Source organism: Nanorana parkeri, unplaced genomic scaffold, assembly GCF_000935625.1.
Source record: "Nanorana parkeri isolate BGI_ZX_2015 unplaced genomic scaffold, ASM93562v1 scaffold1343, whole genome shotgun sequence".
NCBI classification, from domain to species: Eukaryota; Metazoa; Chordata; class Amphibia; order Anura; family Dicroglossidae; genus Nanorana; species Nanorana parkeri.
The window spans coordinates 425,859-438,754 of NW_017307611.1; the positions used below are offsets into that span (position 1 = coordinate 425,859).

General features: G+C 42.5%; 1 protein-coding gene across 1 annotated transcript in view; it reads right to left on the minus strand.

The window, feature by feature from the left end:
- Positions 1–9,382, minus strand: part of LOC108797816 (pyruvate carboxylase, mitochondrial-like) — a 433,030-nt gene extending 423,648 nt beyond the window's left edge. The window contains exon 1 of the mRNA XM_018569492.1: positions 9,378–9,382. The gene's annotated coding sequence lies outside the window, so the exon portion shown is untranslated. The remainder of the gene's footprint in view (positions 1–9,377) is intronic.
- Between the last annotated feature and the right edge of the window lie 3,514 nt (positions 9,383–12,896).

A 12,896-nucleotide genomic window follows, 5' to 3' on the forward strand; every position in this document is an offset into this window, starting at 1 on the left:
ACATCTATTGGACCAAAACAGTTGAGTGCAGATTTGTGTATATACAGTAACAACTTATATCAACTGCAAAATTAAAATGTGTAGCACATTAAAGTGGACCTTTACCCCTTTCACTGGTCTAGGAGGAAGCCTCGGAAATTAAAGTAGCTGGATTTTACCAGAAATGGGTTACTAATAAAGGAAAATTAAGTCCTGAATATTAATTAGCTCCAGTTTTCAAGATACAGCTTCAGGTCAAAATTGCATCAATATAATTCAAAATTACAAGGGGAATGTGTGATTATGCTCCATAACTTTTCTGCAAAATGTGATCTAGCAATGAGAATGGTGACACACCAATCATTATAAATTTAACTTTTTATTGATAACAATAACATTACTTTCCATTCATTTATTGGTTTTTCACGTAACATTTTCATGCTTTTTGCATGAAAAACTGACAAGCTCAGATTAAAGGATGAGGTTCCATCTTTATTCGGTATCTAAACTGCAAGTTTTGGCTTTTCTCTTGTGAACTGCAGTAGGATCATCCCTGGAGAGATTCCATCAGTAATTGGCAAGCATGGACGGACTCCATTTCCCTAGGTATCTTTTCTCCATGCCTACGATATCCTGGTGGAATCTCTCCCCATGCTCATCACTCACTGACCCACAGTTCAAAGGAAAATAGTCTAAATGCGAGTGTAAGAAGTTTATTTTCAGTGACAAGTTTCCACCAAGTGCTTTATAGGACCTAAGCAAATTTTCCACGTGTTTTTCATAATCATCTGCCTTGCTGTTCCCGAGAAACTCTGTTGCCACGGACATAAAGGTTTGCCATGCCTTCTTTTCCTTGCCGCGCAACAGATGATCAAATTTGTAATCTCAGATAAGTTCTCGAATCTGTGGACCGACAAAGACGCCTTCATTGATTTTGGCTTCACTAAGTCTTGGAAACTTTTCATAGAGATATTGGAACCTGGTTTTGTTTTGTCCATAGCCTTTACAAAGTTCTTCATCAATACCAGCTTTTTTTACATTTACATTTTTATTTATTGACATTTTAGACAAGACAGAAAGAAAACAACACCGGACATCTCATATGATACATATAGACATATATACAGGACAGGTCTTGTATCTGCTTAACATTGACCTTTATGAAAAAAGAGACATATCCGATGCTTACACAGAGGAAAAAAAAATTAGCCTTTCTACAATGAGCTCATAATAGCGATATGAGAAGACCAATAAATAAAATAAAGAAAAAGAAGAAAAAAAGGGGGGAGGGAAATATATAATAAAAAAAAAAGGGGGGGAATAAAAAAAGGACCGGGAAAGTATCCAGGACATGGCAAGTATAGTGTGATATAGTGACAACCCAGTTTAGCTACGGAGGCTGAAGAACTTGTAGATATTGCATCCACGGGTTCCAAATCCATTCAAATTTATCCCTAGTGTCTTTGATAATACTATTAATTTTCTCATGTATCATTATCCACGACGGTTTAGCAGTGACTTGTTTGAACGAGACGGTTTGGGTTTTCCAGGCTTGAGCCAGGGGAGTTTTGGCAGCCAAGAAAAAGAATGACAATAGTTCAGCTTCAGGCTTGGACAAACCGTGGAGCGGACGATTTAATAGGGCATACTGTGGGTCACGAGGTGGTCGGATGCAAACTACTTTATATATCAAGGCATAAAGCCTGTTCCAATATGGACGGATGCATGGGCATTCCCACCATATATGTAGCATTGTTCCAGTGAGACCACACCCCCTAAAGCATAAAGACGATTGCCCAGGGTAGATGGCCGCCAATCTGGCGCGCACCATATACCAACGTGAGAATACCTTATAATTAGCTTCGACCAGGGATACGTTTAACAATCCTTTAGTCAACCTGGAACAGCATGTATGCCACAACTCCAGAGGCAACTCAGTCTGCAATTCCTTCTCCCAAGACAACATATAAGACAGCTTGGAGGAGGAGTTAAAAAAAGATGAATAAATAAGAGATATTCCTCCACGTGATGTATCTGACTGCATGCACCATCGTTCATATGGGGTGAAAAATTGAGAATCTGTTGGAGGAAGGTCTAAAGACTTCAAAAAGTGATGAAGTTGTCTGTACCGAAACATCTCAGTGGGGGTCATATTTAAGGTGTTCAGGCAGTAAGTCAATGTGAGAGATTGGCGGTCCTTGAAAAAACAACCAATAAGATATAGACCCTTATCAGTCCACCACTGAAATGCTCGTGCTTGAGTCCCCAGTGGGAAGGCAGGATTGCAGACTATTGGTGCCCGAGGAGTGTGTGTCGATGTCAAACCATAAAGCCCCCGGAGACGGTCCCATAAAGCTACGGAGGAGGACAGAGTCGGCGTGAGGACAACCGGGCGACATCTAGGGGTGGTCCACATAAGAGCGTCCACCGGTGTACCAGATGCCGAGGCCGACTCTAGTGCTAACCAATCCGGCTGGTATCCTATAAAATATACAGAAGATAACTGAGCCAATTTAGCCGCCCTATAATATAGCATTAAGTTAGGGACCCCCAATCCTCCAAATTCTTTAGGAGAGTGCATGATAATTTTAGAAAGTCTCTGGGATTTCTGGCCCCAAATAAACCGCATAAGATATGATTGGAAAGACAACAGATCAGCCCTAAGGATAGCTATAGGCAGTGCTCTAAAGTAGTAAAATATTTTTGGCAAGAGGGTCATCTTTAGCGCATGTATGCGGCCAATCCACGACAAGGTACAAGAGGACCACCTGTCTACATCTGCTTTTAATTGTTTATATAGTGGGACATAATTGCATTTATATAGGGACAAATAGGACGGTGTGAGTTTAACCCCCAGATATTGTAAACAGTCATTTGACCAAGTAAACGGGAAGGCTTGGATAAGGTGTGTCCAAACATCAGAGGGCAAGTTAACATTGAGAGCCGTTGACTTAGAGGCATTGACCCCAAGTCCAGAGGCCGCTGCAAACTCCTCTAAAATTCATAGAATATTGGGGACCGATATAAGAGGAGATGTAACAAAAAGCAATAAATCATCCGCAAAAAGTGCACATTTATGTTCTACTCCCCCACAGCTTACCCCTCTAACATTAGCCGAATTGCGGATGGCAATGGTGAGGGGTTCTATCGCCACTGCGAAAAGCAGTGGCGATAGGGGACATCCCTGCCGGGTGCCCGTGCAAATGTCAAAGGGTTCAGAGAGATGCCCCTGAAGACGAATCTGAGCCGATGGGTTAGAGCAGTGGCGCCCACAATTTTTCGTCTGGAGATCTACTTTTCAAATGACGAGCTCATTGAGATCTACCAACGAAAAAACACCTGCATTCAGGGGCGGGAGGGGGCGTGGCGGTGCATTGAAGTCAATGGCACCGCAGCCAGGCTCCGCAGGCAGGCCCCTCGCCCACAGTGCGATCGCCTGAGCGGAGCCGCTGTGACAGAAGGGACGAGCAGTGACGGGAGAGAGAGGCGCCGGCTGTCAGATCCTGGCCGAGCGTCTCTCTCTCTCTCTCCTCACCGCTCTTCATTAGTTCTGTGACAGCGGCTCCGTCCTCCGCCCTCCCCCGCCGCCGGTTCCTTCACTTCTTCTCGGATCCCCGCTGGGGAGAGCAGCGGGGATCCAGAGAATTCAGAGCATTAAAAAATGACTCCAGGTGTGAAACCAGGTTATCCGAAAAATTTTTATAATATAAAGAGGGAAAACCATCTGGGCCCGGTGCCGAAGAGCCCTTAGCTTGCATAATGGCTAGTCTTATTTCAGCTTGTGAAATTGGTCCTTCCATGAGTTGGAGATGGTCGAAGGACAAGGAAGGAAGGGGGAGCTCCTGGAGAAAAGACTCTATTGCCAAGGATGGAGTCACAGGTGGGCATTTACATAAAGAGGAAAGAAAGTTGTGAAACTCTCGAAGTACGTTCTTTAGATTTAGGGTATAGATGCCAGATTTACAACGTATCCTGGGGGCTCAGTGTGTTTGAGGTATCGGGGATAGTTTATGCGCAAGCAGGGTGCCAATTTTGTCTCTATGAGAGTAATGTTTATTGTCAGTTCAGCGCAAGCTCTTTTCAGCACGCGTTGTCAGAAGCATATTAAGTTCCAAGCGGGTATTCTCCAGGCTACGCTGCAGTGCAGGTGTTGGAGTATTTTTATGGTCGTTGGACAGTTTTTGAAGAGTGGCTTCTAGTTCGGTTATACGCTTCAGGGCCTGTTTTTTTATTTTAGAGGTATAGGCTATAAGCCAACCTCTAATAGTGGCTTTGTGTGCCGCCCAGATCATTATGGGGAACACAGTAGGCATGATATTAATTTGGAAATAGGAGGTAAGTTGAAATTCTAACATGGAGCATAGAGCCGGGTCACTCAAAAGTGACTTGTTTAATCTCCAGCAAAAGGATCTATCTGGGTCTCTCATATGCGACAGTGATAGACGAACCATAGAATGATCCGACCAAGGTATTACCTTAATTTTAGAAGAGGAAATCAAGGGCACAACGAAAAAATGGTCAATCCTCGAATAACTCAAATGGACTGGGGAATAATAAGTATAATCTTTCACAGTGGGGTTCAGTTCTCTCCAAGTGTCCATCAAAGAACGGTAATGTAATAACCGGGCTAAGCCCATACCCATCTTGGATGAACGCTTAGCTCAGCATTTATCCCCGTGTGATCTATCTATGCCAATGTCTAATGCAATATTAGAGTCCCCCCCCCATATATCAGGTTACCTGCCACATGAGGGAGGAGGGTTTTCAGCATTGAACGAAAAAATGTTAATTGAGCGGAATTGGGGGCGTAATATGAAATAAATGTAAACAGGCGGTCCTCAATATGTCCCCTTACCAGCAAGTATCGACCCTCAGGGTCCTTAAGCTCCAATTCAAGATGAAAAAACTCACCGCTTTAGAAAAGAGAATCGCCACTCCTCTAGTTCTATCACCTGCATTGGCTAGATAAAACTGTGGATAGTGCCTGTGAAGGAACTTAGGCTGATAGAGACTGGGGAAATGTGTTTCTTGCAGAAACACAACATCCACATGCTGGGAGTGGTAGTAATTAAAAACTGTGCGTCTCTTGATTGGAGAATTAAGGCCCCTAGTGTTATGTGTTGCTAACATAAGGGGTATGCCTGTCAACATCATGGAGGTGCCGAAAAATCCCACCACAATGCTGGCCACAACCAAACGAACGGTATTGGGTGACAGAATATGCCCGGTTTACGATCCCAGATCTTATATATTAAAAGAAAAAGAAAAAAGAAAGAGAGAAAAGGATAGAACAAAGGAAAGACAGGGGAAAACACGACACAAAACCATACAATGAACCACAATTTAAACGCTACCCATTGTGGGTAGCTCACTTGGCGCGAACAGGGGAAACCCCCAATGGTCGAGTCAAGTGGAGGCGAACGACTACCATCGGCGGCCTAACCCCGCCCCAGGTATGTAACAGCTAATAAAAAAAAAAGAGAAGAAAAAAAACCAAAAAAAACCAAGCGGCTATTCTTTCCCAAAATACATTACAATCTATAATCTGCATTTATAAGCTGATCAAAAGTAACCCAATAGCTAAACAGTCCAGGCTACCACACTTCAACCAGACAAATCAAAATGGTAACTGAATAATTGGATTTATATTTATAATATCCCATAGCTTCTATTCAATGCTTAGATTCCTACATGATACATACTGAATATTAAGTGATCCAAATAAACTCATTAATTATAGGGATGCACCGATACCACTTTTTTGGGTCTGAGTACGAGTACCGAAACTTTTTTTTAAGTACTCGCCGATACCAATTACCGATACTTTTTCTTAAAGGGGCAGATCACATTTTTTCCAAAGCAATACAAAATAATGATTTTAGGTCAGTTTCTTAATATTATGAAGAACTGTAACTCAAAAGACAACATGACTGTCAAAAAATAAGTTTACTTTGCTTAAATTGTCACAAAGTTGTACTCAACAAAAGTTAGTAAAATCTCAACGTGCCATTTGAAAAAAGGCCACAGGATGGCGTATGGATAGGATGGAAGCAGATGGAATTGTGTAGAAAAGTGAAAAAACCTTAATTTAGCTTAAGACCTCATTCACACAACTAACAGCTGGCCCATGTTATATTAATACAGCATGGTCAAAGATAAATGAATCTTTATTTTATATAATATTGATTAAGCAATGGAAAAAACAATTATTTTATATTTATTCATGCTGTATTCACTCAGCTATGATTCATTCTCCGTCGTCTCCGTCTGCTTCATCCCCTCGTGTCACAGCCTAGTCATCTGTCAATGCCGGCCTCTTCTCACGCTGATTGGCCGATTGGATGATTGACAGGCTTCCCCACCAATCACGAGTGAGGACAGAGGAATTGAAGGCGGAGTCTGCTTTCGGCCGTTCGCCCGTGGAGAAGGAGATCGCGGCCATCTTGAATGAATGCAGACGCGGTCCTGTGTGCTGTGTGCGGCGGTGGAAGATGGCGGACACAGGTACTCGTTTTAGACATCCGAGCATTTGCACGAGTACGAGTACTCATGCAAATACTCGGTATCGCGGCCGATACCGATGCTTGTATCGGTATCGGTGCATCCCTAATTAATTATATAGCTTACACTAATAATTGTCACCTAGTGACTAATAATAACATTTTGTCTAACTAATTAAACACCATAAATCACCTTTTAAGATATTTTGTTATAACACAATAAATTAACTGTGAGTAACCATTTAATCACTCAATCCCAATAAAAACCTTCTGTTCACAAATTCTATATAACACCTAAGATAGTACATAATTAAAATCCCTTATCAAAAATATAACGGAAAGAGAAAAAAAAATTAAAAAAAATTTCTAATAGTCCTCTGGTCCTAAAATTGACTCTCCGAGATCGATTCTCAAGATCAATCCTAGCCAGAGCTTCTTAATTAAATAACTACTAGCTAATATCGCAACTCGCATCTGTGTCTGCAGGTCAAGTCCCAGTAACTTGCAATTAAATCAGGCCTTCCACCAAATAAGCCCCCTCCTCCCAAGTGAACATCATCTAAACAAGTGACATTTTTGTTCATAATAAACCCAAAGGTAAATTGTTTCCCATTATGTGTGACAGTAGACTACTAAGTAAACCTATTGTCCTCCATTTATAATTATTACTCGATTACTACAATTGATTGAAATAACTCAATATGTGAAATCCAAACAATACTTAAATCCAAACAATACTTAATTTCAGTTAAAAAAAAAACACATAGTGAATATTACTTTAATTAGTGTATCGTCATCCCCCTCTAAATAGGTAGGTGCTTTAGCTCTGTGCACTTCAATAAGCTGTGCATTACCCCTAAGGTCACAAAAAAAAATAAAAAAAATTATTTATTCCAAAATCATATCACTATTTAGTTTAGCGTGATTGGTGCATACCCCGAAAAACCCTTTGTGCCTCCCACCACCCTCTAATACAGTGGTTCTCAACCTTTCTAGGGCCGGGACCCCTTGGTAACATTTGCCAAGTTGTGGTGACCCCCAAAGGTAAAATTTAGGGATGACGCGGCTGCTGCAGCGACATCTGGAGGCGTGGCGGGAGAACTGACACTGCTGCGCTAGGAGAGAGCTGAGGAGGACTCTCACCTTGCACAGCGACCCACAGGTTGAGAACCACTGCTATAGGCAAAGACCTGATCGGGCTCTGCAGCTGGAACTAGAAGAATTGGATTTAAAGTGTGTGGCTATATAACGTATGAGGTACATACTCCGCAGTACTGTCACTGATAGGGATGGGCTCGGGCGTGTTCGCAGCTCCACGTGCCAAACTTCAGGTCCCCCTCTGCTGATTGGCAGCATCAGAGGGCGGTTGCAATAGCTAGTTTGCTATTGGCTTTTGCAAAGTGAAATAGCCAATAGGAATCTAGCTATGCATTCCTATGGTGTTTTTTTTTTTCTGACTAGGCGACCCCTGGAAAATCATCATTCGACCCCCGAGGGGGTCCCGACCCACAGGTTGAGAACCACTGCTCTAATAGAACCCTACACAGTCCCTATTTAATTGCCAGTTAATATTGAAATTCGGCTGTGGGTCATCAATTCTAGCCCTGGGCTACGCACACTGGCGTTCGCCCAACCGGGCCCCCCAGAGCGCAGTGGGACCTCCTCCAACAAAGCGTCAGAGGGGGGCGAAATCCAGCCCAAACGGGCCGAAGACCCACAGCCCTTACTCAGACTAAGTTGCAATACAACGTGTACCCAAACGCCATCTAGTTTAACACAAAATAAAATTTATATTCAAGACATAGCTAAACCATTTCCTGTAATAGAATATCAACCAGTCCCCCTATGAGGATATGTAGTTCTCAATTGATGCAAAACTGTTATTCTATCCTCCATAGGTTCTCATTATTTCGGGGTGGTTCTGGCTGAAGAACGTGAGTTTGGTCGGTCCCAAAGTGGTGACAGTGGGACAGTTGTACTTCCACTGTTGGTAGAAGCTTGAGGGGGACTTTTGCTTTGTTGTGAAAGTTCTATTGCAAACAGGCCCAATTGTGAGAGCAACACTTCACCCTCTGCAAAGGTAGCAAAGGAATAAGGTTTATTCTTAAGAAAGAAGTGTACTCGTATTGGAAAGGCCCATCTCTATTTAATAGCATGCTTTGATAAGATTTGAAAAAGGGGCCTTAAGGTTCTCCTTTTCTGGATAGTAACCAGGGAAATATCCGCAAAAATTTGTATCGGGTGAGATGCAATCTGTAATTCAGGGATATTCCGGACTTTAGCCATCAACCTTTCTTTAGTTTGATAATGGTGTGTTTTAACAAGGATATTCCGGGCTGGGCCATCAGGGCGGGGTGCAATAAGCGCCCTGTGAACCCTATCTAGTTCTAGCTTATGGTCAGTTATATCAGGAAGTATGTCTTCTAAAAATTATCTGACCGTGGCTTCTAGATCGGTAATCGACTCTGGGAGTCGTCTGATCCTGAAATTACAAATTCGAGACCGATTTTCAAGGTCGTCAATTTTAGCCAGGGCATCATCTAGTTGGGTCTGTACAGTTTGGATATAGGCTGTATTTTTATTAATGCGAGTGACCGTAGTGTCTACTTTTTGCTCAATAGCATCGATCCGAGTGCCCAACTCCTGTAAATCCGCTTTAATATCTGTTGTAATTTGTTTTGCGGTACGCGCTAACCCCTTGTCGAACATATCAGACAGTTTGGTAATCAGGGGGTAGTCGTCAGCCATGTCCATTAAGGCCTGGTCCCCCTTCAATGCACAGGAAGGTTTATAATCAACTGAGAAAACCCTCTGTTTAGATAATATCTCCTCTATTGTATGTTCGATCAGAGAAACAGTAGAAGCAGGTGATTTTTGATCAGGGGAGTCTGTACTCACTGTGGTCTGATGCATAGAGTCAGAGGAATCCTCCACATCACTGTGCCCGACTCGCGACTGCCTCTGCTGTATAGAAGAAGGAGATTATGCTGCCGCCATCTTGGATTTCTGGGTCTCAGGCCGTTGCTTCTGTGTCTGTTTTCTTGACTTTTTGGGTCTCCCCCCAGCCATCGAGGTATATCAGATGTTGTAGATATATTTATTAATCCCTCACTACAGAGGAAAGAGATCAGTCCCACAAAATGCTAAAATTACCGGTCACTAGTTCAGCATCAAGGTCTATATTCTGATCTATTACTAAAGGTCTTTACATGGGGTTTTGCCAATCGGAAAAAAAACAAAAAACCCCAATCAGGTTGTTGTTCGTTGAATTGTTTTTCCAAGGCTTAATAGCAGATAATTTAAGTTAAAGTATGTTAGACCTTTAATATATTCCTTAAGAGTTAGCAATAGCATATATAATTCCTTGTCTATCCCTATACTGGATCCATCAGAAAGCAAGATCAGTTCATACACTTCACTGGCACAGTGGTATTAAAAGCTTTAGTTAGTACATGCCATTCCACCTGTGACCAGCTCATATATCCAGCATCTCCAGCATGCATAAAGAGACTTGAAAGGGTTGGTGCTCTCAGCAGGCAAAACTGGCCTCTAAAGTGGATCGTCGTCCAGCTCCTTCCACCTCCAGTGTGCACTGACTCAGCTCGATCGATTGCAGAAAGGTATCTCCACACTCTCCCAGTCAGGCCCCGCGCACTTGATAACCGGCGCAGCTTTTAGGTGTCACCGCTCAGAGGGAGGAGCCAGCCGGCATTTCTCTAATATGCGACCAGCAATCGCGGCACTTGACCAGCTTAGGAGGGAAAGGGAAGCGAAACCACCACTTCGCGGGCCTTACACCTCGGGTCAGTAGATCTCCATATAGCCGCCGGATGCCTGGGGACGAGGTATCACGGCTGCCGTGGTGCGGAGCTCACCCGGTAAGCCGTCATCCTAGCGGGACTCGCGCATGCGCCGAAGTCTATCAATCCCAGCTTTATATGCAACGGTGGTAACAACATTTTCTGAGAGTCAACAAGAGCTGGATTTTGAACATTTTGTTTTCCTGGTTCCCAAGACTGTCATGATGGCCAGTCTTTCTTGACATAATGAGAATCTCTGGCTTGACTATACCATTCACAGAGGAAACAACAGTACTTTGTGTATCCACCCTGTAGGCAAAGCAACAGGGCAACAACTTTCAAATCACCACAGAGCTGCCACTGATGTTCCTCATAGTTTATACACCTCAGCAGCTGTTTCATGGTTTCGTATGTTTTTTTTCATGTGGACTGCATGCCTGACAGGAACGGATTGCAAACATTGTCATTGTGCAATAAAACAGCTTTGATACTCATTTTAGATGAATCTATGAACAATCTCTATTCATCTGGATTGTGGGTAATGTTAAGGGTTGTCATTATGCCATCAATATCATTGCAATAAACCAAATCACCTTCCACTATGAAATACTGAACCAGATCTTTTTGGCAATCACAGAAAATGGACACCTGGACATCACTCTGCAAGAGTTTCCACTGTTGTAATCTGGAGCCCTGTAGCTCTGCCTTACTCTTAGGCAATTCCAAATCCCTATCCAGGTCATTTAGTTCACTCTGTGAAATTAGATGTGGTTCAGGAGGAGCATACGGTGGGCTAAAGTTTGGGTCCGCTGACATTGACGGCCCCGGATCAGCTGCATCCTGCTCATCGTCTTTATCATAAGTCCTCACCATGGGGCACAGGATGCAGTGTGGATGGACTGTTTGGATATTCCATGGTCCACTTCTTTCTTGAGATCCCTTTTGCAATTGGGGGAACCATGCAAAAATAGCAGTTGCTACTATGATTGGTGGGTTCCCTCCACACCATTAGGACTGCGAAAGGCATGGACTTTTTCTTCTTGTTTAGCCAATGATGCTGATAAGTTGCACATGTAACTATAATGAGGGGCCCAACTCTTTTGCATCCAACTCTTTTGTCCTATTTTGCATCTAAAATATAGGTGGTATGTCTTTTTTATCACTGCTGTCATACTGCACTTTTGAGATGCAAACGTTACCTCACAACAAATGTAGCAGAAGTTATCTGTGTTGTTTATACAGTTTCGAGGCATCTTGGCTTCTGAGGGAATATATCACGCAACTGTTCCTAGGAAATGTTAGGCAATGACACTTTCACAAGCCACCAGATGTAACTGTATGATGCGTAGATCTGACCAAGACAAAATACTTTCTTGTATTAAAAAGGGGTATAGACTCCAGAGATAGAGACATACCCCTGTACAAAGCATTAGTAAGACCTCATCTGGAATATGCAGTTCAGTTTTGGGCACCATTTCACAAAAAGGATATTGTGGAACTGGAGAAAGTGCAGCGAAGGGCGACTAAACTCATAAAAGGTTTTGAGGAGCTCATCTATGAGGAGAGATTGACTGACCTGAATTTGTTCTCTCTGGAGAAGAGGCGATTAAGGGGGGACATGATCACCATGTATACATACATAAATGGTCCATATAGTGAGCTTGGTGCCAAATTATTCACTTTAAGGTCACTGCAAAGGACAAGGGGGCACTCTTTGCGTCTGGAGGAAAAGAGGTTTAACCTTTGCTTACGGAAAGGATTCTTCACAGTTAGAGCTGTGAAAATGTGGAACAGACTCCCCAGGGAGCTGGTTCTAGCTAGCTCAGTTAATTGTTTAAAAAAAATCTGGATGTATTCCTAAATGCACAGATTATTACTGGATATTGAGTTCTTATAGGTATATTAAGCATGAGAGAATGTTGATCCAGGGAATATCCGATTGCCTTATGGGATCAGGAAGGATTTTTTTCCCCCTGTGGAGCAAATTGAACCATGCTTCATAGGGAGTTTTTTTTGCCTTCCTCTGGATCAACAGTGGGTAATTGTGGGCATAGCGTTCGGTTTAGGCTTTTTTTTTCTCATATCCCTATAGGTTGAACTCGATGGACAGGTGTCTTTTTTCAACCTGACTAACTATGTAACTATGTACCTTGCAATAAAAGAACAGTAAATTACAGTTAGGTAATAATCTTTAGTCTCAGGCATCATGATCATCAAACAGCTCCCTCCCTTGTAGGCAAATATACTCGCCTGTGTATAAATCTTTATTGTGAAATATCTTGAAAAAACTTTAACTAACCAGCACCTTTATTACGTTTTCAAATTCATCTAATCAAAATACTGTATGTAAGAATTAACACATTTTATCTCGGAGGTCGATAATTTCCCAAAATTTGTAGACCAGTGAAATTCCTGATCACCGATATGAAATCATCTTACATTCATTTGTTAGCAAGGTCAGTTAGGGGTGATCAGATGTAAAACACATTTTTTATTTTATTTACAATTTCTTCTTTTCTACTTCCTGGTCAACTTTGGCACAAATCATGTAATCATGCATGTATTCGTGCCCGAATGTTGCATCCTGGGAAGGTTACATCAGCAGTGCATTGCTGGG